Below are 5,649 nucleotides of genomic sequence, written 5' to 3'. Positions count from 1 at the left end.
ATAGGTTAAGAAGAGAGTATGCGCCACATTTGCCTCAATATCCTTTGTTTGAGAAACGTGTGGTAGGCCGGAAACGAAGAAATGTGACCAATAGTAGAGAGGTTGTAGCAAAAAGACGAAAAGTCGATGAACCAGAAATTATAAGCAGAAAGAAAAAGGATTTTGTTGAAGATGTTGTTGGTTTTCAATTTGAAAACAGTTCTGGTGTCAACTGCTATGCTAATGTAGTGGTTAATGTTTTGTTTTCTCTAGAAAATTTAAAAGAAGAGATTGTGGTCAATTCGGATCAAAGATTTTGCAGTTTGTTGAATTCTGTGTTAGAGAAATGTAGCACTGATAGAACAAAAATAGAAAGTGTGTCTGAAATTCGAAATCTGTTAGACAAATGTTCAGGTCAAACGCAATTCTCTCAAAATATTCAGCAAGATTGTCAGGAGTTTTTAATGTATATGCTTGATGTATTGCAAGATGAAGGTGTAGATGTAGATCACCTGTTTGGCCTTTCTTATCAATGGCAGCATGACTGCGAGAACTGCAGGGTATCAAGTACTACTAGTGTAGACTCAGAAAAATTTATATATTTAACTTTGCCAGACAGTAAATCAGTGTCCTTTAATAAGCTAGTAAAAGCAGCCGATTACAACATGGAGTGTAGCCAATGTAAGTCTGAAATGTTGTCCACATTATTTATACAAACATATGGCCAGTATGTCATTTTAATGTTCCAACGATGTAGGCCTGATGGAACAAAATTGACAACTTTAATTAAAAATGTTGTGGCTTCGCAGTTGTCAATATCAGGAAGGACTTTTGTAACTGCAGCAATTATATATCATGACGGTCCTTCAACAACATCAGGACATTACACAGCTTATTTGAAGTCTAGAAACGGCTGGTCATTCTGCAATGATTCTGTTTTAACTTTAAAAAAAAAATTGCCTTTTGACCTTAAAAATTCTTACCTGGTGTTTTTACAACCAAAATGTTAGGGAAAGAATCTCGGGATTTGCTCTGAGGAATTTCAAGAGGTTCTAATGGCTCCTACACTATTTGGCCTTGAGGATAAGTGTAGTACAGAGTCAAAAGTAATTTTTCAGTTTTAAGTAGTTCCTGAAAAAAAAGAAGGTTTTCTTACAGAAAGTGGTGGGCACGGATTAGTTAAAGGACAACAGAGTATTTCCCAAAGCAAACGGTGTTCTTACCATAACACTGACGTCATGGAAAAATAACTGCACTTTGAATGAGTTAAGAAAAACTGTTTCTTTTAATAAGCTAATTCAAGCAGCCAATCAAAACATGGAGTAGAGGTAATGTAAGTCTGCAATGCTGTCGACATATTTTGAACAAACTTTTGGTTATAATGTCATTTGAAAATTCCAACTATATAAACCTGATGAAAATAAGTTTTCAACTTTAATTTCGAATGTTGTGGCTACACAGTCGTTGATTTTAGAAAAAAAATTCTAACTGCAGCTATTATATGACATGATGGTCCTTTGACAACAACCACTTATTACACATCTTATTAAAAATATTCTTACTTTCTGTTTTCAGAAGAAAGAATTTAGGGTAGGTAACTGGCCTATAATGATTCTAGGAGTTGACATAATTTTATGTACTATTTTAAATTGCTTTGTGATTAAAAGTGATGTAGAGAATTAAATAATTGTAGTAGTCATAGAGGTAGTGTAAGTCTGCTTCTTAGTAAGCAGTATCAGTGTCATAGGAAATGTGGAACATGAGTGAGCAAGAAGGGTGAGATATTACTAGTACAGGATTGTGAAAGTGATCTTGAACGTTTTCTTTCTGAAAATTGCGGAAAAAGAAAATGACGGGATTTGCTTAGAAGAATTCCAAGAGTTATAAATGGCTCTTACACGATTTGGCCTTGTGGAAAAGTGTGGTAGAGAGCGAGAAGTCATTTATTGTATGTAACATATTTCTCAAAACGATGGAGCTTTTCTTTCAGAAAGTGGCGGGCTGAAAATAATAACAGCACAACAGAGTGTAAGCTGTTCATAGGATATCCTTCGACGTCATGGAAAGTAAGTTAATTTTAAGGAATTCTGATTTTTGATTGGTTATGTTATATGGGTTTTATAAACACAATCATTTTGATTGTGTTTTTTTTTCCCCGATGTTATATGATGAATACCTTCAAGTCACTGTTTTTAGTGAAATTTGATATATTCTGAGAACAGCAAAAATAAACCATTTAACATGTATAATTAATTCTGTACTTTTTGTATTTATGATATACATTTAGAACTGTGTAGAAGGCATGGAGAAGCTGAGGCTTCTGTAAGTGTCAAAGTTGTTGCATACAGTGCTCACCTTCTGCGTAGTCTTTCATATGATAGACTACATCTGCACAATGAGATACCTAAGCAAAGGAAACACAGGTGATGTGATTGTGGAATGAGCAAAAAAAATTGCACGTTTTTCAATTACATTACCTGTGTTTCCTAACATTACGCATCACATTGTGTAGATGAGGTTTAGGCCTGTTCCAGGAGACAGAGGAGGTCTGACGTTTGTTCAAGAGTGCAGTGGACATGACTCACTTCGTTGGTAGGCCTGCACATGTATTATCTCCTCTGTACTCTTCAACAAGCCTAAATTTCATCTGCAACCCTGAGTAGGACTCACCTGAAACAAATCTGTGGATAGGCCACACCTTATCAGCATCTAGAAACAATCATTTAAAATGTTAAGGGCAGATTTATGATGGCCGTTCGCCTCTTTTGCGCCGCTGTTCCGTCACTTTTGTGACGCAGCAGCAGTGCAAAAGATGCACCATGTTGCAAGATAGGCCTCACTTCATCTCCAACAAGATACCGTCAGTTTAAAATGTATATAATTAGGACTGTGTAGGGGGCATGGAGAAGCTGAGGCTTCAGTAAGTGTCAAAGTTGTTGCATGCAGTGCTGAACTTCTGCGTACTCTTTCATATGCTGGACTACATCTGCACAATGAGATACCTAAGCAAAGGAAACACAAGTGATGTGATTGTGAAATGAGCAAAAGAAATTGCACGTTTTTCAATTACATCACCTGTGTTTCCTAACATTACGAATCACATTGTGCAGATCAGGTTTAGGCCTGTCCAGGGAGACAGAGGAGGTCTGGCCTTTGTTAAAGAGTGCAGTGGACATGACTCACTTCATTGGTAGGCATGCACATGTATTATCTCCTCTGTACTCTTCAACAAGTCTAAATTTCATCTGTAACCCTGAGTAGGCCTCACCTCAAACAAACCCCTGGATAGGCCACACCTTATCAGCATCCTGAATCAATCATTTAACTTGTTAGCGGCAGATTTATGATGGCCGTGCGCCTCTTTTGTGCCGCTGTTGCGTCACTTATGTGATGCAGCAGTGATGCAAAAGATGCACCATGTTGCAAGATAGGCCTCACTTCATCTGCAACAAGCTACTGTTAGTTTAAAATGTATATATTTAGGACTGTGTAGGGGGCATGGAGAAGCAGAGGCTTCTGTAAGTGTCAAAGTTGTTGAAAAACTGTTTGTCCTTCAATCTTTTCCCTTGTCTTTTCTAATTTTTAAATACATGTTTTAATATTTTTCAAATTTTTGTTCTTTCTTTCACAGATTGAAAGTATAAAAATAACAAGTGACTAAGTTAACGACAATTTTAAGGTAAATGTTTTGTACTCTTTTCATTACATTTCTATCACATTTAACTTTAATTAGGTCCACAGCTTCATTTCTTTAACCCTCAGTTTCCTGCCCTTGCTACTTCCCTCATTCCTTTCTCTATTACTTACTTACTCTACTCCTTCCACTCCTTTTCTCAGTCCCTCTGTTCTCATAGTTCCTCACTCCTGTTCACTCACTCCGTCTCTATTACTCTCACTGTCTCTGACTGATCACTCTTTCACTACTAGTTCATTATGCTTTCTCCCTGTAGTTCAAGCACACTAAGGGGCATATTATCAACACAGGCAATAAAATTATCGCTGCTTTTATCGGCAGAAAACTGCCGCAAAAGCGGCTTTAGCTGCAGTTTTCTGCCGCAAAAGCGGCTTTAGCGGCAGATTTCTGCCAATAAAAGCAGCGATTATCGGCAGAAAACTGCCGCAAAAGCGGCTTTAGCGGCAGATTTCTGCCGATAAAAGCAGCGATAATTTTATCACCTATGTTGATAATATGCCCCTATGTTATTTACATTTCTTTGCTGTTTCAATCATTCCTTTTCGGTTACTTCTTCTTTTCTGCTTTCTGTTTTTTCTCTCTGTTATTCCACATGTTTTAATCTTATTTTGAACATTCACTCACATTCTCTAAGAAACTCTTGTTTATTATTCTTCTACTCTCCTTTTTTTCTTTCACTTCCTTATCTATTTTGTTTTTCACAATTATACCCTCTTCCATCTTTTCTTCGGTAAATAGATCTATTAAACAGTATCTCTGTGTTACTCCCTATAGCTGTCTTTCTTTTAACATTACTCTCTGTTTCCTTCCCTTATACTTACTCTTCTTTTTTTTTTTGGTTCTCTTCCGGTTCGCGTACCGGCGAGCGAACCGGGAAGCGAACCAAAAGAAATAAATGTTGCCAGAGTGCTAAACATTCTAGCAATTTTTTATAAAGGGGAGGTAGTTCTGAAAAGAACTTTTTGTAAATTATTTTTGTTGTTTTATATTTTTTTATTATTTTTCTGAACATTTTTGTACTTTTTTTGTATTTTTTGAACGGTTTTATATTTTTTTGTTTTTTTTTGGGGGGGGGAACGAAAACAATTCATTGTAAAGGGCTCAACAGGAGCAACAAAAAAAAAAGAATTTATTCTCTGGGGCGTTTTGGACAATCATGATTATCAATTGCTAAGTTTATTAAATTGATGCTACTTTCTCTGTAGCAAATCAACTGACCGCAACGCACGCACACTTGTTTGATTGTCCCGAACCTCATCTGTATATTTGGGACCATGTCCCTCGCCTCTGGTCCCGTCACTTCCTCTACATTTGATCTTCGGGCCACAGGAGGGGGGTTATCCTGCAGGTCACGTACCTGCGCAGCACTGTAGTTGATAGGGTGCCACCTCTCCATATGGCGATGCATCGTATAATTGCCATAACTGTATTTTTTATTTGTCCCTCTGGACAGATCTTTCTTGCAGATAAGGCAAGTTACATACCAGGCATTCACTTTTTTTTGGCCCCAGGGATATTTAAAAAATTGCCAAATGAAACTCTCTTTGACACGGGACGTCCTAGGCTCTTCTTGCAAAAACTGCCTCCTCTCTTGCTTCTGTTCCTCTTCTTCCTCTTCTTCCTCCTCTTGATTGAGGATTACCTGAGGAGGTGGTCCTCTCTTCCTAGGAGGTGGTGGTGGTGCACCAGCTGAAGCTACAACACTTGCCATTGCTAAGTGATGAAAAAAGGTCTTCCTCTCACAAAGATGAAAGTCAAAGTGAGGAAACAAGGAGGGGTTTTCATCATTTGGGAAAAAAAATAGTTCTGAACCAATGAAAAGTGTTATTTTTAGGTCACATGACCTAGCCTTACATCATTAGGAAACCAAAAGTGAAATGAACCAATGAAAAGTGTTATTAACAAGTCACATGACCTGTTATGCTTACGTTACGCGCTCCGCGCCGCGTCCCGGATAGCTTCCGGGAAGCTGCGCT

The sequence above is a fragment of the Lissotriton helveticus genome, chromosome 2_2, assembly GCF_964261635.1.
Source record: "Lissotriton helveticus chromosome 2_2, aLisHel1.1, whole genome shotgun sequence".
NCBI classification, from domain to species: Eukaryota; Metazoa; Chordata; class Amphibia; order Caudata; family Salamandridae; genus Lissotriton; species Lissotriton helveticus.
The sequence above is the reverse complement of the archived record's forward strand: the minus strand, read 5'-3'. Positions refer to the sequence as shown.